The sequence below is a fragment of the Ranitomeya imitator genome, chromosome 4, assembly GCF_032444005.1.
Source record: "Ranitomeya imitator isolate aRanImi1 chromosome 4, aRanImi1.pri, whole genome shotgun sequence".
Classification (NCBI taxonomy): domain Eukaryota; kingdom Metazoa; phylum Chordata; class Amphibia; order Anura; family Dendrobatidae; genus Ranitomeya; species Ranitomeya imitator.
Genome location: NC_091285.1, coordinates 23250945 through 23275777, shown reverse-complemented (window position 1 = coordinate 23275777; position 24833 = coordinate 23250945). Strand labels below are relative to the sequence as shown.

Here is a 24833-nt window from a genome sequence, read left to right as displayed (position 1 = left end):
TTTGCCTAGACGAGGTAACCTCTACCCGCAGGATAGATGAGAAAAGTATGATTGCTGCGAGTCTGGCTGATGAGAACCCCACTGATCTCGAAAATAAGGGGCCGAAAGTCCCTTGTATGAGTGAAAAATTACTGACCACTACTCCCATAGGCCGGTAATGGAGCAGTGGTCGCACATGCTCACTACCGCTTCACTCACATGACCATTGGGGGTCTAAGCAGCAAGATTCTCAGCTCTTCACTTATTCTCAGGACCATTGAGGGTCTCAGAAGCCAAATTCTCAGCTCTTCACTTATTCTCAGGATCATTAGTGGTCTCAGAAGCCAAATTATCAGCTCTTCACTCATTCTCAGCACCACTGAGGGTCTCAGAAGCCAAATTCTCAGCTCTTCACTCATTCTCACCACCATTGGGGGTCTCAGAAGCCAAATTCTCAGCTCTTCACTCATTCCCACCATCATTGAGCGTCTCAGAAGCCAAATTCTCACCTCTTCACTTATTCGCAGGACCATTAGTGGTCTCAGAAGCCAAATTATCAGCTCTTCACTTATTCTCAGGACTATTAGTGGTCTCAGAAGCCAAATTCTCAGCTCTTCACTCATTCCCACCACCATTGAGGGTCTCAGAAGCCAAATTCTCAGCTCTTCACTCATTCTCAGCACCATTGGTGGTCTCAGAAGCCAAATTCGCAGCTCTTCACTTATTCTCACCACCATTGGTGGTCTCAGAAGCCAAATTCGCAGCTCTTCACTTATTCTCAGGACTATTAGTGGTCTCAGAAGCCAAATTCTCAGCTCTTCACTCATTCCCACCACCATTGAGGGTCTCAGAAGCCAAATTCTCAGCTCTTCACTCATTCTCAGCACCATTGGTGGTCTCGTAAGCCAAAATCTCAGCTCTTCACTTATTCCCACCACAATTGAGGGTCTCAGAAGCCAAATTCTCAGCTCTTTGCTTATTCTCAGGACCATTAGTGGTCTCAGAAGCCAAATTCTCAGCTCTTCACTTATTCTCACCACCATTGGTGGTCTCAGAAGCCAAATTCGCAGCTCTTCACTTATTCTCAGGACTATTAGTGGTCTCAGAAGCCAAATTCTCAGCTCTTCACTCATTCCCACCACCATTGAGGGTCTCAGAAGCCAAAAAAATCAGCTCTTCACTCATTCTCAGCACCATTGGTGGTCTCGTAAGCCAAAATCTCAGCTCTTCACTTATTCCCACCACAATTGAGGGTCTCAGAAGCCAAATTCTCAGCTCTTTGCTTATTCTCAGGACCATTAGTGGTCTCAGAAGCCAAATTCTCAGCTCTTCACTTATTCTCACCACCACTGGTGGTCTCATAAGCCAAATTCTCAACTCTTCACTCATTCCTACCACCATTGAGGGTCTCAGAAGCCAAATTCTGAGCTCTTCACTTATTCTCAGGACCATTAGTGGTCTCAGAAGCCAAATTCTCAGCTCTTCACTTATTCTCAGGACTATTGGTGATCTCAGAAGCCAAATTCTCAGCTCTTCACTCATTCTCAGCACCATTGGGGGTCCCAGAAGCCAAATTCTCAGCTCTTCACTTATTCTCAGCACCATTGGGAGTGTCAGAAGCCAAATTCTCAGCTCTTCACTCATTCCCACCACCATTGAGGGTCTCAGAAGCCAAATTCTCAGCTCTTCACTTATTCCCAGGACTATTGGTGGTCTCAGAAGCCCAATTCTCAGCTCTTCACTCATTCTCATCACTATTGGGGGTCTCAGAAGCCAAATTCTCAGCTCTTCACTTACTCTCAGGACCATTTGTGGTCTCAGAAGCCAAATTCTCAGCTCTTCACTTATTCTCAGGATCATCTCAGGCTGTATAATATTTCAATTACATGGCGGGATCCATGCTCTTGTGATCAGTGGGGGTCTCAGTGGTCAGACCCCTAACGATCATACATGTCAATAGGGGATATATGTTGTTTACAGAACAATCCCTTCTAGATAGAGTTGAGCAAAAACATCATGTACAAGCGGCCAACAGTTCAGAGCCCTGGAAATTCTTTCCTACCTCCACTTGTCTTCCGCACCACTTTTATCTAGTAGGACTTGAGCGATGTCATCGTTGTGACGTGACGCAAGTATGATGTCATCCCAGGAACACTAATCAGAAGAGGTGCCAGGAGGTTGGCAGAGCTCTGGTCTGGTGCTGATGTGGCTGTTTGACCAAGGTCCTGCTAATCTTTTTACTCAACTCTAGTTCTAGAATTTCCATTTTCATGTAGTGGCGGGGATTAACCACTAGGTGGCGCTCATAAACGCTCACTTTTGTTATGGCACGTGCTGTGGCGGATGACCACAGCTCAGCCGTTGGCACTGGTGACCGTGGCATAAAAAAATCCATAAGCGGAAGCAAGCGAGTGATATTTTGCTCTCGACACAATGTGGCTTTTCTTTTCGAATGCGCAGATGTTTAGAATTTTCTTCGATATTTCCGTATGCGTCTACTACTCCTCATTATTTCCATCTACTCTCTCTCCGTAGTCATTCTAATCGCCCTAATGATGAGTTATGTAACTGTAACGGAAGGTAGTAAGAAAAAACAAAAGGAAAATCTAGAACATTTTTTCTTCTAAGAGAAGACTCAATTTGTATGACAAATTTGGCTCGGGGCGCGCGTTATTAGTCTGCGCAGCGCTTGTCCGGGGCTGTTTGTGTTTACCGAGCTGTTGTAGGCTGAATGCTGGGGAAAATATTTGTGTAGGTTTGCAGTGTTAGGCCATTAGCTGTTTATTTTATTGTTTTGAGGTGCCAAATCCTATCCGATCAGCTCGTTTACTCCGCGGCAGCATCTGTCGGATCCAGCGCCAAGGCTAGCGGTGGAAATAAATTCCGCACACATGGTCAGTGGCACATGGGTCACCACCAGTAAGACCAGGCTGCCCCAGCCAACTGGAAAAGAGCACTGTCATATGGGAATGTGCAGGACAGGATTTGCAGAAAATGTGTTCGCAGGCTCAAAATTTGCCAAAAAAATTAATGATTTTTTTTTTTACTTACTCATCCTTGTTTAATTAAAATCAAATCATGAAAACTGTTGTGTAAGGAAAGAGTGACTCTAATAGAGAGCCAGGCAGGGAATGTAAGTGCTGTATGGGAGTCATGTGACTTATTAGGCTCCGCAGGGGAGGCGCTGTCTAAGAGGAGGACGATCTTAAAGCTCCTGACTTGCACTCTGAAAAAACAGTTATTTGGAGTTATTATTATTAAAACCCTTGTGCAGGTATGCTAGCACAGCTGAAAACAGTTTGGCTGATTAGAGAACCTATAAACCTGACCTTCCTTTGAGCTAGTTGAGAATCTGGAGCATTACATTTGTTGGTTCCATTAAACTCTCAAAATGGCCAGAAAAAAAGAACTTTCATGTGAAACTCGACAGTCTATTCTTGTTCTTAGAAATTAAGGCTATTCCAAGCGAGAAATTGCCAAGAAACTGAAGATTTCCTACAATGGTGTGTACTACTCCCTTCAGAGGAGAGCACAAACAGGCTCTAACCAGAGTAGAGAGAGAAGTGGGAGGCTGCGCTGCACAACTGAGCAACCAGACAAGTACATTAGAGTCTGTAGTTTGAGAAATCGATGCCTCACAGGTCCTCAACTGGCAGCTTCATTAAAAAGTACACGCAAAACGCCAGTGTCAACGTCTACAGGGAAGAGGCGACTCCGGGATGCCGGCCTTCAGGACAGAGTGGCAAAGAAAAAGCCATATCTGAGATTGGCTAATAAAAGGAAAAGATTAATATGGGCAAAAGAACACAGACATTGGACAGAGGAAGATTGGTAAAAAGTGTTATGGACAGACGAATCCAAGTTTGAGGTGTTTGGATCACACAGAAGAACATTTGTGAGATGCAGAACAACTGAAAAGATGCTGGAAGAGTGCGTGACGCCATCTGTCAAGCATGGTGGAGGTCATGTGATGGTCTGGGGTTGCTTTGGTGCTGGTAAAGTGGGAGATTTGTACAATGTAAAAGAGATTTTGAATAAGGAAGGCTATCACTCCATTTTGTAACGCCATGCCATACCCTGTGGACAGCACCTGATTGGAGCCAATTTCATACCACAACAGGACAATGACCCAAAGCACACCTCCAAATTATGCAAGAACTATTTATGGAAGAAGCAGGCAGCTGGTATCTATCTGTAATGAAGCGGCCAGCACAGTCACCAGATCTCAGCCCCATTGAGCTGTTGTGGGAGCAGCTTGACCGTATGGTGCCAAAAAGTGCCCATCAACCAAACCAACTTGTGGGAGCGGCTTCTGGAAGCATGGGGGGAAATGTCTCCAGATTACCGCAGCAAATTAACTGCTAGAATGCCAAAGGTCTGCAATGCTGGAATTGCTGCAAAGGGAGCAAAGATTGAAGGAGAAAATTATTATTTCAAATAAAAATCTTTTTTTTGAACCTTGTCAATGTCTGGACTAGATTTTCAATTCATTTGGCAACTCATTTGATTAATAAAAGTATGAGTGTTCATGGAAAACACAAAATTGTCTGGGTGACCCTAAACTTTTGAACGGTAGTGTATAGGCATTGCATACTTATTCTATTGCAGAGGTGAACAAGATTTTTGGGTTTAAGGGTCACACTGTCATGCTAAACCAATCCGAGGGGACTGCAAAAAAATTCAAAGGGGTACATACATGAGTACATTACCAGAACCACTGTCAATGCAGCAAGACATCATCAGAAACAAGTGTTGAGTATTTGAGAAAGATTTGTGCAGTTTCTGCTAAGTTTCTGTTTCCAAAAACCAGTGTGAACACACCCAAACTTACACTGAGTGTTTGGAGTAGAAACTCAACCAAATCCACCTCATAATCTCAAAACTAAGTTTTGAGGACTTTTCATTTTCAACATGAAGCACGTTATGGATTGCTGCATGATCAGAACTACTGTCAGCACATGAATACAGCGCCAGAACCACCATAAGTACATGAATGCAGCACCAGAACCACTCTCAGTACATGAATGCAGTGCCAGAACCACCATCAGTACCACCGTCAGAACATGAATGCAGTGCCAGAACTACAGATAATACTTGAGTACAGGACCAGAAACACTGTCACTACATGAACAGAGTGCCATAACCACCGGTAGTACATGATTACAGTGCCATAACCACCGTCAGTACATGAATACAGCTCCAGAACCACCGTCAGTACATGAATGCAGTGCCAGAACCACCATCAGTACCACCGTCAGAACATGAATGCAGTGCCATAACAACAGATAATACATGAATACAGGACCAGAAACACTGTCACTACATGAACAGAGTGCCATAACCACCGGTAGTACATGATTACAGTGCCATAACCACTTTCAGTACATGAATGCAGCTCCAGAACCACCGTCAGTACATGAATACTGTACCAGAACTACCATCAGTACATGAATATATCACCAAGCTTAGTACAGTGATCAACTGCATTTTCAGGTCATCCCCATATACACTTGCGTCACGTGAACCTTAAAATCCCATTAGATCCTTAACAATAGTAAGGAGATACTGGAAGTTGTTGTGACTAGTCATCAGACTTCGGACCATACAGGAACGTTTGATGAGACATTGTCAGTATCACTAATAAACATTTACATCCAGGTACCTTATAGTTACCTTTTGTCATAGTACAGATGCCATGATGAAATTCCACGCCCAGAGCTAATCTCCCAAAACTTCCCTCTTCTCAGCCTTCAACTGCACTTCCTGACAAGGTGCCCTTAAAAATAAAAGTATCACTATTCTGCCCCATGAATAAAAATGTCTCCCATGCTGTTCCCCTGAATAAACAATTGCCCCTCACTGTGTTAACTGCAGAAAATATTCCTCTCACACTACCCCGCTCTATAAAATTTCCCCACACGGTCCTTCTCCGTAATGTCCCCACACTGCCCCTTTCATAATGTCCCCCCACACTGCCCCTCCCCATAGTGTACACCTACACTGCCCCCTTCATAATGTCACCCCACACTGCCTCTCTCCATAATCTCTCAACCACACTGCTCCTATCCATATTGTACCCCACCCCCCCTATTCTTAATATCTCCCACACTCCACCAGCAGAATAGTGAGTGCAGCTCTGGAATATAATGCAGGATGTAACTCAGGATCAGTAATGTAATGTATGTACACAGTGACTGCACCAGCAGAATAGTGAGTGCAGCTTTGGAGTATAATACAGGAGGTAACTCAGGATCAGTAATGTAATGTATGTACACAGTGACTCCACCAACAGAATAGTGAGTGCAGCTCTGGGGTATAATACAGGATGTAACTCAGGATCAGTAATGTAATGTATGTACACAGTGACTGCACCAGCAGAATAGTGAGTGCAGCTCTGGAGTATAATACAGGAGGTAACTCAGGATCAGTAATGTAATGTATGTACACTGTGACTGCACCAGCAGAATAGTGAGTGCAGCTCTGGAGTATAATACAGGAGGTAACTCAGGATCAGTAATGTATGTACACAGTGACTGCACCAGCAGAATAGTGAGTGCAGCTCTGGAGTATAATACAGGATGTAACTCAGGATCAGTAATGTAATGTATGTACACAGTGACTGCACCAGCAGAATAGTGAGTGCAGCTCTGGAGTATAATGCAGGAGGTAACTCAGGATCAGTAATGTAATGTATGTACACAGTGACTGTACCAGCAGAATAGTGAGTGCAGCTCTGGAGTATAATACAGGATGTAACTCCGGATCAGTAATGTAATGTATGTACACAGTGACTGCACCAGCAGAATAGTGAGTGCAGCTCTGGGGTATAATGCAGGAGGTAACTCAGGATCAGTAATGTAATGTATGTACACAGTGACTGCACCAGCAGAATAGTGAGTGCAGCTCTGGGGTATAATACAGGATGTAACTCAGGATCAGTAATGTAATGTATGTACACAGTGACTGCACCAGCAGAATAGTGAGTGCGGCTCTGGTGAATAATACAGGATGTAACTCAGGATCAGTAATGTAATGTATGTACACAGTGACTGCACCAGCAGAATAGTGAGTGCAGCTCTGGAGTATAATACAAGATGTAACTCAGGGTCAGTAATGTAATGTATGTACACAGTGACTGCACCAGCAGAATAGTGAGTGCAGCTCTGGAGTATAATACAGGATGTAACTCAGGGTCAGTAATGTAATGTATGTACACAGTGACTCCACCAGCAGAATAGTGAGTGCAGCTCTGGAGTATAATACAGGATGTAACTCAGGATCAGTAATGTAATGTATGTACACAGTGACTGCACCAGCAGAATAGTGAGTGCAGCTCTGGAGTATAATACAGGATGTAACTCAGGGTCAGTAATGTAATGTATGTACACAGTGACTCCACCAGCAGAATAGTGAGTGCAGCTCTGGAGTATAATACAGGATGTAACTCAGGATCAGTAATGTAATGTATGTACACAGTGACTGCACCAGCAGAATAGTGAGTGCAGCTCTGGGGTATAATACAGGATGTAACTCAGGATCAGTAATGTAATGTATGTACACAGTGACTGCACCAGCAGAATAGTGAGTGCAGCTCTGGGGTATAATACAGGATGTAACTCAGGGTCAGTAATGTAATGTATGTACACGGTGACTGCACCAGCAGAATAGTGAGAGCAGCTCTGGGGTATAATACAGGATGTAACTCAGGATCAGTAATGTAATGTATGTACACAGTGACTGCACCAGCAGAATAGTGAGTGCAGCTCTGGGGTATAATACAGGATGTAACTCAGGGTCAGTAATGTAATGTATGTACACAGTGACTGCACCAGCAGAATAGTGAGTGCAGCTCTGGGGTATAATACAGGATGTAACTCAGGATCAGTAATGTAATGTATGTACACAGTGACTGCACCAGCAGAATAGTGAGTGCAGCTCTGGGGTATAATACAGGATGTAACTCAGGATCAGTAATGTAATGTATGTACACAGTGACTGCACCAGCAGAATAGTGAGTGCAGCTCTGCGGTACAATACAGGATGTAACTCAGGATCAGTAATGTAATGTATGTACACAGTGACTGCACCAGCAGAATAGTGAGTGCAGCTCTGGGGTATAATACAGGATGTAACTCAGGATCAGTAATGTAATGTATGTACACAGTGACTGCACCAGCAGAATAGTGAGTGCAGCTCTGGAGTATAATACAGGATGTAACTCAGGATCAGTAATGTAATGTATGTACACAGTGACTGCACCAGCAGAATAGTAAGTGAAGCTCTGGGGTACAATACAGGATGTAACTCAGGATCAGTAATGTAATGTATGTACACAGTGACTGCACCAGCAGAATAGTGAGTGCAGCTCTGGGGTACAGTACAGGATGTAACTCCGGATCAGTAATGTAATGTATGTACACAGTGACTGCACCAGCAGAATAGTGAGTGCAGCTCTGGGGTATAATGCAGGAGGTAACTCAGGATCAGTAATGTAATGTATGTACACAGTGACTGCACCAGCAGAATAGTGAGTGCAGCTCTGGGGTATAATGCAGGAGGTAACTCAGGATCAGTAATGTATGTACACAGTGACTGCACCAGCAGAATAGTGAGTGCAGCTCTGGTGAATAATACATGTAATGTAGCATTTTATGCAGATTCATAATCTATATTAACATACCTGTATATCATTTATTCCGGTTATTAGCCGTTGTGTGGATTTCTGGCTGTTAAGCAACAAGTGTCAGCAGTACTTGGCTGTCTAAAGTATTTACTGTATAAAAGAATATTTCTTTTGATATCATTTCTACTGAAATGTGTTTTTTTTTTACTAGCAAGAACTATTTTTCTTACATAAAAGCAGTATTCTCTAATAGGAAACATATGCTTTAAAAACAATAAACAGCAGTGGCCAGCAGGGAGCGCCCTTCAGCACATTAAATACACTGAACATAACTGCTTTAAGACATATGGTAGCGATTGGGTTAAAAGTTGTGAGGATTTGCAGAAAATAAGAACAAGGGTCTGCAAGTACACAGATTTTCCCCCCTCCGTCACATGGTACCGGGCAGGTACATCACCGCCACCTGCCAAAAAGCTGAAAATATACTGAGGTTATTATAGACGGTAGCTGCTCCTTGTAAAATGAGAGATAATAGGGGCAATTTGTCATCACATCTGAAACAGATCAGATTGTCCTCATCTGAAGAATCGAAAAAAAATGGAGGCAAATTATAGGACGTTAATGGCCCATGTGATGTTCAATGGGGTCCTGAGGTCTCTACATTGTGGGCACTTCCCCAAGACCCTCCCTATACATGGCCAGAACCTATAGGGCCACCAGTCTGCAGAGTTAGATCTTGTGGTCTGTGGCCCTAGATGTCCTGGCCAAGCCAAAGTGGCACGTTGGCGCCTCCTTGGCATGAAGCACACTGGCACATGCCCCATCATACCCCTTCCTGGAGACACATGGAGCTTACATTACAGCCATACTACTGCTTAGTCATAGAAGAGCTTCTTATGTTTACGTCAATAGTATCATTCCATCCCTTGTTTAGATGGCAACAATGTATCAGAACTCACAAAAATGATACATTTCCTAAAGTAAATACTGAGTAAAACATCTGCTAACGATGAAACAGAAGGAGGGAGAGGAACAAAGCTAATAGAGGAAGCAGGAAACTCCAAGATCAAGTGTGCTCCAAAGTACCAGAAAGCTGTACAAAGGGGTATAGGGAACTATGGAGGATAGATATGCAGGAGGTATATGTGATCATGGAAGAAGCAAGGCAAGCTTAGGTTATCATGGAAGATGCACAGCAGGTATAGGTGATCATAAAGATGCACAGCAAGTATAGGTAATCATAAAGATGCACAGCAGTTATGGGTGATTGAGGAAGATATCAAGGAGAGATATGTGATGGTGCACCGCAAGCTTAGGTTATCATGGAAGATGCACAGCAGGTATAGGTGATCATGGAAGATGCACAGCGGTTATAGGTTATCATGGAAGATGCACAGCAGGTATATGTGATTGTGGAAGATGCACAGCAGGTATATGTGATTGTGGAAGATGCACAGCAGGTATAGGTGATTGTGGAAGATATGCAGGAGGTATATGTGATTATGAAAGATGCACAGCACTGACAGCAGGTATAGGTTATCATGGATGATGCACAGCAGGTATAGGTTATAATGGAAAATGCACGGCAGGTATGGGTGATTGTGGAAAATATCCAGGAGAGATATGTGAACATCGAAGATGCACAGCAGGCTTAGGTTATCATGGCAGATGCACAGCAGGTATAGGTGATCATGGAAGATGCACAGCAGGTATAGGTGATCATGGAAGATGCACAGCAGGTATAGGTGATCATGGAAGATGCACAGCAGGTATAGGTGATCATGGAAGATGCACAGCAGGTATAGGTGATCATAGAAGATGCACAGCACGCTTAGGTTATCATGGAAGATGCCCAACAGGTATAGGTGATCATAAAGAGGTACAGTAGTAATATGTGATTGTAGAATATATGCAGAAGGTATATATGATCATAGACGACGCACAACAGGATTAGGTGATCACAGAAGATGCACAGCAGGTACAGGTGACCCTAAGGTTGCAGCAAAGGTACATTTGACTACAAAGATGCATAGTAGAAATAAGTGATTATAAAGATGCACAAAAGCCATAAGTGACCTCAAAGCTAATCAAAAGCTGAATATTGTCATATAGATGGACAGCAGGTGTATGTGATTACAAAGATATACAGCAGGTATGTGACCCTAAGAATGCATGGCAGGTATATGTCATCATAAAGGTGCACAGCAGGTATAGTTTGCACATGATGCACAGGTAATGTAGGTGAACATGGATGCACAGGTAATGTAGGTGACTATGGAAGATGCACAGAAGGTATATTATGCATAGGATGCACAGTTTATATAGGTAACTATGGAAGATTTGCAGCAGGTTTATATGGTTAAAAGGTGCATAGCAGGTACATGCGATCACGAAAATGCACAGCAGGTATACGTTGCACATTAGGAATAATTAAAATGGAGAACTATGGGAAATGCACATCAGGTACATATGGTTATAAAGACTTATAACAGGTATATGATCACAATGATGCACAGCAGGTGTAGGATGCATAGTTGATATAGGAGACTATGGAGGACGCACAGCAGGTGTAGGATGCATAGTTGATATAGGAGACTATGGATGATGCACAACAGGTACATGTGATGCTAAAGACTTATAACAGGTATATGATCACAATGATGCACAGCAAGTATAGGATGCATAGTTGATATAGGAGACTATGAAGGACGCACAGCAGGTGTAGGATGCATAGTTGATCTAGGAGACTATGGATGATGCACAGCAGGTGTAGGATGCACAGTTGATATAGGAGACTATGGAGGATGCACAGCCGATGTAGGATGCATAGTTGATATAGGAGACTATGGAGGATGCACAGCAGGTGTAGGATGCATAGTTGATATAGGAGACTATGGAGGATGCACAGCAGGTGTAGGATGCATAGTTGATATAGGAGATTATGGATGATGCACAACAGGTACATGTGATGCTAAAGACTTATAACAGGTATATGATCACAATGATGCACAGCAGGTGTAGGATGCATAGTTGATATAGGAGATTATGGATGATGCACAACAGGTACATGTGATGCTAAAGACTTATAACAGGTATATGATCACAATGATGCACAGCAGGTGTAGGATGCATAGTTGATATAGGAGACTATGGAGGACGCACAGCAGGTGTAGGATGCATAGTTGATATAGGAGACTATGGAGGATGCACAGCCGATGTAGGATGCATAGTTGATATAGGAGACTATGGAGGATGCACAGCAGGTGTAGGATGCATAGTTGATATAGGAGACTATGGAGGATGCACAGCAGGTGTAGGATGCATAGTTGATATAGGAGACTATGGAGGATGCACAGCAGGTGTAGGATGCATAGTTGATATAGGAGACTATGGATGATGCACAACAGGTACATGTGATGCTAAAGACTTATAACAGGTATATGATCACAATGATGCACAGCAGGTGTAGGATGCATAGTTGATATAGGAGACTATGGAGGACGCACAGCAGGTGTAGGATGCATAGTTGATATAGGAGACTATGGAGGATGCACAGCCGATGTAGGATGCATAGTTGATATAGGAGACTATGGAGGATGCACAGCAGGTGTAGGATGCATAGTTGATATAGGAGACTATGGAGGACGCACAGCAGGTGTAGGATGCATAGTTGATATAGGAGACTATGGAGGATGCACAGCAGGTACATGTGATTATAAAGATGCACCGAACATATAAGTGATCACAAAAAAAATAATCAATAGGTGAAGGGTCTCATAAATATGTACAGAAGGTATATGATGTATCCAAGGTATAAGTGTGCGGAAAGAAGCACATCAGGTTGTGAATGAATGATGGACAGCAGGTCCAGGGGGTTATATCATGGCACAGCAGGGGATAGGTGACAGTATTAGGCATCTGTATGGTGAGCATGGAAGATGCATCTAAGACGCAGGGGAGGATATAGGGGATCCCAGCAGGGTACAGGGTATAGAGGGGGCACCCCAGTGTGGGGTCAGCACAGAATCCAGAAAGTCCACAGTCCAGGTCACCATGAACTTACCTTTGAGCTGAGGGGATCTCTCTTCCAAGCCCTGGCTCAATGATCAGATGCATCCTCCTCACCCAAATCCTATACTCCAAGGGGGGAAAGTAGTAACTCTTAGCACAGAAGAGACACAGGGGCTCACACCCTCATGATGAGAGCTGAGGAGATCTGAGGGTCTTCTCCAGAGCCGGAGGCGCAATCATTCCCCCAAAAATCTGCATCCAAAGAGCGCAGGAATGAGCGCAGGAACAGCTCCAAGGCGCAGGGTTTCTCCTCCAGACCCCTCGTACTTTTCTGGGAAAGTAATGTCTCTCAGGATTGCTGTCCCCTCTGTGCTCTCATCGTCTTCCTCACTCCCCCTCCCTGCTGCTCCTCACTGGCTTCCATCAGAGAGGTCAAATGGTGGCGGAGCCTGAGCTGCTCTGCCAGTGATGGAAGGAGCTGGGCAATTACCGAGGCTCTGCCAGCTCCACTCCCCCACACATGGAGCCCACCCTGCGCCCCCCGCTGCTGGCACTCGGGGGTGGAGAGGGGGCACTTTACACTTCTCACATTGGTTTCATCATTTCAGGTGTCACAATGTCCCCGAGTCTCATTATCTGCTGCCCATTAGGTGGGAGAGTGCCCTGCAGGGCTGTGTGCCCACCTGCAGATTACAGGGTTATTATGGAGGTGCCACAGCTGTGGATGACTGGCATTAACTAGGCAGAGGCTGCATGGAGGTGTATGGCATGGAGTAACACTGGAAATGAGACAGGGAGAGTGGGAGTGATGGATGGAAGGATAGATAATAGATATATAATAGATAGATAGATAATAGATAATAGATAGATAGATGATAAATAATAGATAGATAGATAATAGATAGATAATAGATAGATAGATAATAGATAGATGATAGATAGATAATAGATAGATAATAGATAGATAGATAATAGATAATAGATAGATAGATAATAGATAGATAGATAATAGATAATAGATAGATAATAGATAGATAGATAATAGATAATAGATAGATAATAGATAGATGATAGATAGATAGATAGATAGATAATAGATAATAGATAGATAGATAGATAATAGATAGATAGATATATAATAGATAGATAATAGATAATAGATATATAATAGATGGATAGATGATAGATAATAGATAGATAGATAATAGATAGATAATAGATAGATAGATAATAGATAATAGATAGATAGATAATAGATAGATAGATAATAGATAGATAGATAATAGATAGATAGATAGATAATAGATAGATAGATATATAATAGATAGATAATAGATAATAGATATATAATAGATGGATAGATGATAGATAATAGATAGATTATAGATAGATAGATAGATTATAGAAAGATAATAGATAGATAAAAGATAATAGATAGATGATAGAAAGATAATAGATAGATAAAAGATAATAGATACAAGATAATAGATAGATAATAGATGATAGATTTTAGATAGATAGATAGATAATAGATAGATGATAGATATTAGATAGATAGATATAGATAATAGATATATAATAGATAGATAGATGATAGATAATAGATAGATAGATACTAGATAGATTATAGAAAGATAATAGATAGATAAAAGATAATAGATAGATAATAGATATATAATAGATAGATAGATGATAGATATTAGATAGATAGATTATAGAAAGATAATAGATAGATAAAAGATAATAGATAGATAATAGATAGATAATAGATAGATAGATGATAGATATTAGATAGATAGATTATAGAAAGATAATAGATAGATAAAAGATAATAGATTGATAGATAATAGATTGATAGATAATAGATAGATAATAGATAATATACAGATAATAGATAGTGATGAGCGAATATACTCATTACTCGAGATTTCCCGAGCACACTCAGGTGTCCTCCGAGTATTTTTTAGTGCTCGGAGATTTAGTTTTCATCGCCGCAGCTGAATGATTTACATGTGTTAGCCAGCATAAGTACATGTGGGGGTGGCCTGGTTGCTAGGGAATCCCCACATGTAATCAAGCAGGCTAGTAGCTGTAAATCATCCAGCTGCGGCGAAAAAAAACCTAAATCTTCGAACACTAAAAAATACTCGGAGGACCCCCGCGCGTGCTCGGGAAATCTCGAGTAACGAGTATATTCGCTCATCACTAATAATAGATAATAGATAGATAATTGATAGATAGATAATAGATAAACAATAGATATATAGATAATAGAGATAATAGATAATAGAAAGATAATTGATAATAGATAGATGATAGATAAATAATAGATAATTGATAGTAGATAGATAATAGATAGATAATATATAATAGACAGATAATAGATATGTTTCCTGTTATAATTACACAGCTCCGAATCTTCTCTTTACACTGATTTAAATAACACATTTCAGACTGTCACCACTAGGGGGCGCTCACTGCAGATGGACGCATACAGCTTCTATTAACGCCAGTAGTAAATCTGCACAGATCTCCTAAACTTCCCCTGGTGGTGGCTGCAAGTATCGAAAGTTATATAATTTAACTCTTTGAGGCAGGAAATCAGAGGATTTAGAGCTCTGGAGCAGAAAACAGCCCTGACCCTTAAAAAATAAATCATGAAATGAATCAATATGAGATTTTAGACCTATAAAGAAAACCCCAAGATGATAGATACACTTCATGTGGGTTCCAACCCTTTGAAAAACCCCATAGCGGCACCCTGCTCGGGACTGAGACATTGTTTTGAAATGTGATACAAGACACATGTTGGGAGCCTGGGTCCTTCCTAGCAGTGAATCACGACCAGGCAGTCAGCGAGCAGCAGCCCTTCATTTCCATGCGTTTCTTCTGGCCTGATGAATAAGATCTGTCAGATGTACGGCAAGTTTACCATCCCGGCCTAATACGCAGTGATAGCAATGTGTCACCATGGATAATAGTGAGCGTATAACTAGTCCCACGCTCCGTGACTTCCTGCATTGGGATTCCCAGCTCTCGGCGCGGTGGTGACACTCGCTGGAGAATTACACGAGGGATTTAGCTGAACGCAGAGCACTGCGATTTCCTGGAACAGTAGATGAGCACGTTAAATATTAAGATTAAGGAAAACAATCGGTGGCATTTCCAAAAAGTAGTTCAATGGCAATGTATAATATAAAGGTAGATCATAGTACTGGTAAGCTTAGGAAAAAGGGGATCTGATTGGGTTTGCCACATTTTAAAGAGTAGAGTGTTGGGATGTCAACACCTTTAGAAGCAGACCAGGGAGACGTTGGACAGATGTCCAGGACAGTGCACTTTGCTTTACTGCACTTGCAAAGACAAGGACAGTACACCTACAGTAGCTTCATGGCACATTTATATTGTCCAGATCAAGCTGAGGACAGTACACCTAGCTTCACGACACATTTATATTGTCCAGATCAAGCTGAGGACAGTACACCTAGCTTCACGGCACATTTATATTGTCCAGATCAAGCTGAGGACAGTACACCTAGCTTCACAGCACATTTATATTGTCCAGATCAAGCTGAGGACAGTACACCTACAGTAGCTTCATGGCACATTTATATTGTCCAGATCAAGCTGAGGACAGTACACCTAGCTTCACGGCACATGTATATTGTCCAGATCAAGCTGAGGACAGTACACCTAGCTTCATGGCACATTTATATTGTCCAGAACAAGCTGAGGACAGTACACCTAGCTTCACCGCACATTTATATTGTCCAGATCAAGATAAGGACAGTGCACCTAGCTTCACAGCACATTCATATTGTCCAGATCAAGCTGAGGAGAGTACACCTAGCTTCATGGCACATTTATATTGTCCAGATCAAGCTGAGGACAGTACACCTAGCTTCATGGCACATTTATATTGTCCAGATCAAGCTGAGGACAGTACACCTAGCTTCACGGCACATTCATATTGTCCAGATCAAGCTAAGGACAGTACACCTAGCTTCACGGCACATTCATATTGTCCAGATCAAGATAAGGACAGTACACCTAGCTTCACGGCACATTTACAGTGTATTGTCCAGATCAAGCTGAGGACAGTGCACCTAGCTTCACGGCACATTTATATTGTCCAGATCAAGATATGGACAGTACACCTAGCTTCACGACACATTTACAGTATATTGTCCAGATCAAGCTGAGGACAGTACACCTAGCTTCATGGCACATTTATATTGTCCAGATCAAGCTGAGGACAGTACACCTAGCTTCACGGCACATTTATATTGTCCAGATCAAGCTGAGGACAGTACACCTACAGTAGCTTCATGGCACATTTATATTGTCCAGATCAAGCTGAGGACAGTACACCTAGCTTCACGGCACATGTATATTGTCCAGATCAAGCTGAGGACAGTACACCTAGCTTCATGGCACATTTATATTGTCCAGAACAAGCTGAGGACAGTACACCTAGCTTCACCGCACATTTATATTGTCCAGATCAAGATAAGGACAGTGCACCTAGCTTCACAGCACATTTATATTGTCCAGAACAAGCTGAGGACAGTACACCTAGCTTCACCGCACATTTATATTGTCCAGATCAAGATAAGGACAGTGCACCTAGCTTCACAGCACATTCATATTGTCCAGATCAAGCTGAGGAGAGTACACCTAGCTTCATGGCACATTTATATTGTCCAGATCAAGCTGAGGACAGTACACCTAGCTTCATGGCACATTTATATTGTCCAGATCAAGCTGAGGACAGTACACCTAGCTTCACGGCACATTCATATTGTCCAGATCAAGCTAAGGACAGTACACCTAGCTTCACGGCACATTCATATTGTCCAGATCAAGATAAGGACAGTACACCTAGCTTCACGGCACATTTACAGTGTATTGTCCAGATCAAGCTGAGGACAGTGCACCTAGCTTCACGGCACATTTATATTGTCCAGATCAAGATAAGGACAGTACACCTAGCTTCACGACACATTTACAGTATATTGTCCAGATCAAGCTGAGGACAGTACACCTAGCTTCATGGCACATTTATATTGTCCAGATCAAGCTGAGGACAGTACACCTAGCTTCACGGCACATTTATATTGTCCAGATCAAGCTGAGGACAGTACACCTAGCTTCATGGCACATTTATATTGTCCAGATCAAGCTGAGGAGAGTACACCTAGCTTCACAGCACATTTATATTGTCCAGATCAAGCTGAGGAGAGTACACCTACAGTAGCTTCATGGCACATTTATATTGTCCAGATCAAGCTGAGGACAGTACACCTAGCTTCATGGCACATTTATATTGTCCAGATCAAGCTGAGGACAGTACACCTAGCTTCACAGCACATTTATATTGTCCAGATCAAGCTGAGGACAGTACACCTAGCTTCACGGCACATTTATATTGTCCAGATCAAGCTGAGGACAGTACACCTAGCTTCACAGCACATTTATATTGTCCAGATCAAGATAAGGACAGTACACCTAGCTTCACGACACATTTACAGTATATTGTCCAGATCAAGCTGAGGACAGTACACCTAGCTTCATGGCACATTTATATTGTCCAGATCAAGCTGAGGACAGTACACCTAGCTTCATGGCACATTTATATTGTCCAGATCAAGCTGAGGACAGTACACCTAGCTTCATGGCACATTTATATTGTCCAGATCAAGCTGAGGAGAGTACACCTAGCTTCACAGCACATTTATATTGTCCAGATCAAGCTGAGGACAGTACACCTACAGTAGCTTCATGGCACATTTATATTGTCCAGATCAAGCTGAGGACAGTACACCTAGCTTCATGGCACATTTATATTGTCCAGATCAAGCTGAGGACAGTACACCTAGCTTCACAGCACATTTATATTGTCCAGATCAAGCTGAGGACAGTACACCTAGCTTCACGGCACATTTATATTGTCCAGATCAAGCTGAGGACAGTACACCTAGCTTCACAGCACATTTATATTGTCCAGATCAAGCTGAGGACAGTACACCTACAGTAGCTTCATGGCACATTTATATTGTCCAGATCAAGCTGAGGACAGTACACCTAGCTTCATGGCACATTTATATTGTCCAGATCAAGCTGAGGACAGTACACCTACAGTAGCTTCATGGCACATTTATATTGTCCAGATCAAGCTGAGGACAGTACACCTAGCTTCACGGCACATGTATATTGTCCAGATCAAGCTGAGGACAGTACACCTAGCTTCATGGCACATTTATATTGTCCAGATCAAGCTGAGGACAGTACACCTAGCTTCACCGCACATTTATATTGTCCAGATCAAGATAAGGACAGTGCACCTAGCTTCACAGCACATTCATATTGTCCAGATCAAGCTGAGGACAGTACACCTAGCTTCATGGCACATTTATATTGTCCAGATCAAGCTGAGGACAGTACACCTAGCTTCATGGCACATTTATATTGTCCAGATCAAGCTGAGGACAGTACACCTAGCTTCACGGCACATTCATATTGTCCAGATCAAGCTAAGGACAGTACACCTAGCTTCACGGCACATTCATATTGTCCAGATCAAGATAAGGACAGTACACCTAGCTTCACGGCACATTTACAGTGTATTGTCCAGATCAAGCTGAGGACAGTACACCTAGCTTCATGGCACATTTATATTGTCCAGATCAAGCTGAGGACAGTACACCTAGCTTCACGGCACATTTATATTGTCCAGATCAAGCTGAGGAGAGTACACCTAGCTTCACCGCACATTTATATTGTCCAGATCAAGCTGAGGAGAGTACACCTAGCTTCACGGCACATTCATATTGTCCAGATCAAGATAAGGACAGTACACCTAGCTTCATGGCACATTTATATTGTCCAGATCAAGGTGAGGACAGTACACCTAGCTTCACGGCACATTTATATTGTCCAGATCAAGCTGAGGACAGTACACCTAGCTTCACGGCACATTTATATTGTCCAGAACAAGCTGAGGACAGTACACCTAGCTTCATGGCACATTTATATTGTCCAGATCAAGGTGAGGACAGTACACCTAGCTTCACGGCACATTCATATTGTCCAGATCAAGCTGAGGACAGTACACCTAGCTTCACGGCACATTCATATTGTCCAGATCAAGCTGAGGACAGTACACCTAGCTTCACGGCACATTTATATTGTCCAGATCAAGCTGAGGACAGTACACCTAGCTTCACGGCACATTCATATTGTCCAGATCAAGCTAAGGACAGTACACCTAGCTTCACGGCACATTTATATTGTCCAGATCAAGCTGAGGACAGTACAACTAGCTTCACAGCACATTTATATTGTCCAGATCAAGCTGAGGACAGTACACCTAGCTTCACAGCACATTTATATTGTCCAGATCAAGCTGAGGACAGTACACCTAGCTTCACGGCACATTTATATTGTTCAGATCAAGATAAGGACAGTACACCTAGCTTCACGGCATATTCATATTGTCCAGAACAAGCTGAGAACAGTACACCTAGCTTCACGTCACATTTATATTGTCCAGATCAAGATAAGGACAGTACACCTACAGTAGCTTCACGGCACATTTATATTGTTCAGATCAAGCTGAGGACAGTACACCTAGCTTCACAACACATTTATATTGTCCAGATCAAGCTGAGGACAGTACACCTAGCTTCACGGCACATTTATATGGTCCAGATCAAGCTGAGGACAGTACACCTTTTTTCACTGCAAATGGCTGTGTGCATTGTCCAGATGAAACCTAAGACGTCATATTTAGCTTCATTTAGATCAGACCTAGAACTGGTTTTCTGGGCTGACTTCATGAAATGGATTCTCGAATCCATAGGTCGGAGTGAGCAGCATGAACAAAAGACAATGTTGAAATGGAGCAGGACTAGCTGGCATGTGCATCAGCGATGACCAAGGCAGCAGGATGGCAGACAGGCAAGAAGATGATGATGCAAAACCTGTTGTGAACATACACATGGGAACAGAAGAAGTATTGGCAACCTGGTAACTTGCTTGCAGCAATTTGGTTGCACACAGGAATAATAGATGTATAGGCAATGTGCTAACTTGTAGTGATTTGGTTACACTCTGGAAAAATAGATGTATAGGCAATCTGATAACTTGCTTCCAGAGATGAAGAAGATACATATGGAAACAGAAGAGCTGTGAGTATAAGCAGCTTAGAATAGCAGCAACAAATAGTAATTAGATACCTTGCTTGCAGAAACGAGGCAGTGAAGGATTAGCAGAATGAATTTGTTATCAGGAACCTGTAGCAACAGAGTTGAGAGTGCAATAACACCAGGATTCACAGGACTGAGCAAGGAAGTAGATGCAGATTGTTGAATATCAGGCGTTTTCTGAAGACATGATTAAACACCTGGCTGGAGCTGAGAGAAGTGGATGATGAAGTGCACTCCTGTAAAACAGGTGGTAGCAAGAATGCTTCCTAAATACGCAGGCATACATGCTTCCTGGAGACAACCTTGGATTATGACATCAATGGTACTTTGCTATCACAGTAACCTGGTGCAGTCTAGCACAGAGGGAGACAACTATTGGTAAAAGCAGCAAGGTCAATGTTGGGTTGGAGCTGGGACTGATGAGTATCATGACCTCTCCTTTTAGGGCCCTTACTAGAAGAGTTCGAAACAGAAGAAAGTGGCTGCTTGACATTTCTTGAGTAAAATTAAAACATTAATGTATTTTCTAGAAGTTCAGCATTTCTCTTCAGGACCATATCCCTTTTAGTCAATCAAGTAGAATACGTTCCCACAAATCTACTTACAGTCCATAATTTGGTTGATTTTATAATCTAGGACAGGAATTGTCTTGACAAAAGGGGAGAATTAATTTCAGTTGGAGAGTAACCAGAAGCAGCTTCTTGCAATGAGTCTTTAGATGGACGTGTTTGGTGGAAATCCAAATCTTGTTCCCAGGAGAGTTTTTGGCAACAGGTCTATGGTGTGTATCAACACTCCTTTCCGCCTTGGTTGTTTCTGATGCCAAATTGGATTTCACCTTAGTCCAGATGTCAGGAAGTTCATTTTTTACACAATTGGCAGAGGAAGAGGAGGCTCTGAACCATACACTGGGACAAAAGGAGACTTCCCAGAAGATTCAGAAACTGAATTGTTTCGAACAAATTCTGCTTAGGGAAGCAGATCCAGGCAGTTATCGGGTTAGGAATTAGAGAAAATCCTTACATATTTTTTCATAGAATGAGTGATTTCCTCTGTTTGCCCATTACTTTGATTGAAATAAGCAAAGGAGACATTTCCTCCAGAACCAGGAAACAAATTGCACACCAACGTCAGACACTATATGAGCTGGAAGACCATGGCATTGGGACATTTCTTTAAAGAACATCTGGGCATCATCTACCAAGGCCTTTTAAGTATTGAATCTGTAAAACGTTCAGTTTCGAGATTGACACTATCCTGATTTTTTTGTTTGTTGACGTCATCTCCTCCATTGTTTGCTATAAGCAACACAAATTGTTATTAGAGTCCGTTCACATTACTTACATCTTCCGCTGGCTGACCCATTGTTTGATGCAAGCCTCATGCACTGTTATTAGAGACTTTTCTCTCTACATTACAATCTGCTGCGGATTCTATAACCTGCATCTGCTGTGGTTAACCCATCATTTGCTATAAGCATCACAAACTTAATAAAGTTATTGAGGTTGGTTCAGATTATGTTGCTATCTGCTGTGGACTTTGCCTAAATCTGTGTGCTGCCTCAGACTTGCCATTTTCCTTGTCTTCTTCCCTGTGGCTTCTGGTGTGCCCTGCCTCGCTTGTTTGTCCATTATCCGTCATAGCTTGTTGTCTAAGTGCGTGATGTTCCACAAGCCTTTCAGCCTGCTGTGCCAATGGCCTTGGTCTATTTGTCCACTTTGACAGAAAAAATATAGGCAATCTGGTAACTTGCTTGCAGCGATTTGGTTACACACAGGAATAACAGATGTATAGGCAATCTGATAACTTGCTTGCAGAGATGCAGATACATACAGGAACAGAAGAGCTGTGGAAATAAACAGCATAAAAATAGCGGCAACAAATAATAATCTGATACCTTGCTTGCAGAAACGAGGTTGGGGAGAGATCCAGTATTAGCAAAATGAGTTTGTTATCAGGAACCTGTAGCAGCAGAGTTGAGAGTGCAATAGCATCAGGATTCGCAGAATCGGTCTACGAAGTAGATGCAATTTGCTGGGTAAGAGGATTTTTTTTATGGGGAAGATGATTAGACTCCTGCCTAAATCAAAGAGAAGAAGATAATAAGGCCAGCTCCTGTAAAACACCAGGCGGCTAGCAACAATGATTCTTGAATACTCAGGCGCACATGGGCGCCTGAGCAGATTTTAAAAGGCCTTGGATTATGGCAATAATGGTGCTTAATGGGACACCACAGACGAGCCAGCCATGTGGGAAGGAAGCAAGGAAGGGTGCTGGAGCCAGGACATGTGAGCAATGACTTCATTATAGATGGTGTATGCACACAATGCGTAACGGACAGGCTCCAGCTACTGATGGGTTGTCTATAAGTCATTTTCCAACCAAATGCCATAATGATTCATTTTGACACCGGCATAGTTGATACACTAAAGCCCGGCGGCATAACTATATGCTGGTGATTTAGTGGTCCCCAAAACCGGGTAGTGACAGGTTCCCTTTAACACCCAAGCCCAACTGGACAGTCAGATTTACCATCCTGCGGATGTTTTAAAGGGTAGATCCCCTTGGTATTTATAATGACCCTTGGTCCTGGCATTTGGTCTCAGAGCCAAAATTTGGAAATGCCTTGAGCAAACTGGAAAAACACCTTGGCAGCATGGCTCTGGATAACGTCCGTCTGTCTTCAGCCCTCGTTCCAAGATGGCTTCAGCCTTTACTCTCTGTTTTCCATCTGCTTTTAGAAAGGTCAGCTTAATTAGCAAACTAAACAGTCTATTTTTTCCTCAGCCTCAATCTGGATGGGAAAACACTCAGCAATAATTGGAATTCTAACTATAGGAAAATGAAAAATTCCATGAGTAATCCCAATGTAATGCATGGCTGGGGGGCACTGCGTGAGGACTCGTTCCCTGAGCCTCCAGAGAAGTATGTGGGCTCCATATTGGCAGCACCATCAGATCCCATCTATTCTCCTCCACTGATCATATGGAATGCTGAGGCGTATTCTGAGGTTCTGCAGCAGCTGAGGTGTATTATGAGGTTCTGCAGCAGCTGAGGTGTATTGTGATCTTCTGCAGCAGCTGAGGTGTATTGTAATGTTCTGCAGCAGCTGAGGTGTATTATGAGGATCTGCAGTAGCTGAGGTGTATTATGAGGTTCTGCAGCAGCTGAGGTGTATTATGAGGTTCTGCAGTAGCTGAGGTGTATTATGAGGTTCTGCAGCAGCTGAGGTGTATTATGAGGTTCTGCAGCAGCTGAGGTGTATTATGAGGTTCTGCAGCAGCTGAGGTGTATTATGAGGTTCTGCAGCAGCTGAGGTGTATTATGAGGTTCTGCAGCAGCTGAGGTGTATTGTAATGTTCTGCAGCAGCTGAGGTGTATTGTGAGGTTCTGCAGCAGCTGAGGTGTATTATAAAGTTCTGCAGCAGCTAAGGTGCATTATGAGGTTCTGCAGCAGCTGAGGTGTATTATAATGTTCTGCAGCAGCTGAGGTGTATTGTGATGTTCTGCAGCAGCTGAGGTGTATTATGATGTTCTGCAGTAGCTGAAGTGTATTGTGAGGTTGTGCAATAGCTGAAGTGTATTATGAGGTTCTGCAGCAGCTGAGGTGTATTATAATGTTCTGCAGCAGCTGAGGTGTATTGTGATGTTCTGCAGCAGCTGAGGTGTATTATGATGTTCTGCAGCAGCTGAAGTGTATTATGAGGTTCTATATCAGCTGAGGTGTATTATGAGGTTCTACAGCAGCTGAGGTGTATTGTGAAGTTCTGCAGCAGCTGAGATATATTATGTGGTTCTGCATCAGCTGAGGTGTATTATGAGTTTCTGCAGCAGCTGAGGTGCATTATGAGGTTCTGCAGCAGCTGAGGTGTATTATGAGTTTCTGCAGCAGCTGAGGTGCATTATGAGGTTCTGCAGCAGCTGAGATGCATTATGAGTTTCTGCAGCAGCTGAGGTGTATTATGAGTTTCTGCAGCAGCTGAGGTGTATTATGAGGTTCTGCAGCAGCTGAG

General features: G+C 42.7%; 1 protein-coding gene across 2 annotated transcripts in view; it reads right to left on the bottom strand.

Moving 5' to 3' along the window:
* Positions 1-13273, bottom strand: part of SHISAL1 (shisa like 1) — a 115892-nt gene extending 102619 nt beyond the window's left edge. The window contains exon 1 of one of the 2 annotated variants that reach the window (XM_069763345.1): positions 12666-13273. The gene's annotated coding sequence lies outside the window, so the exon portion shown is untranslated. The remainder of the gene's footprint in view (positions 1-12665) is intronic. The other variant, XM_069763344.1, reaches the window with a different exon arrangement.
* Positions 13274-24833: the final 11560 nt, after the last annotated feature.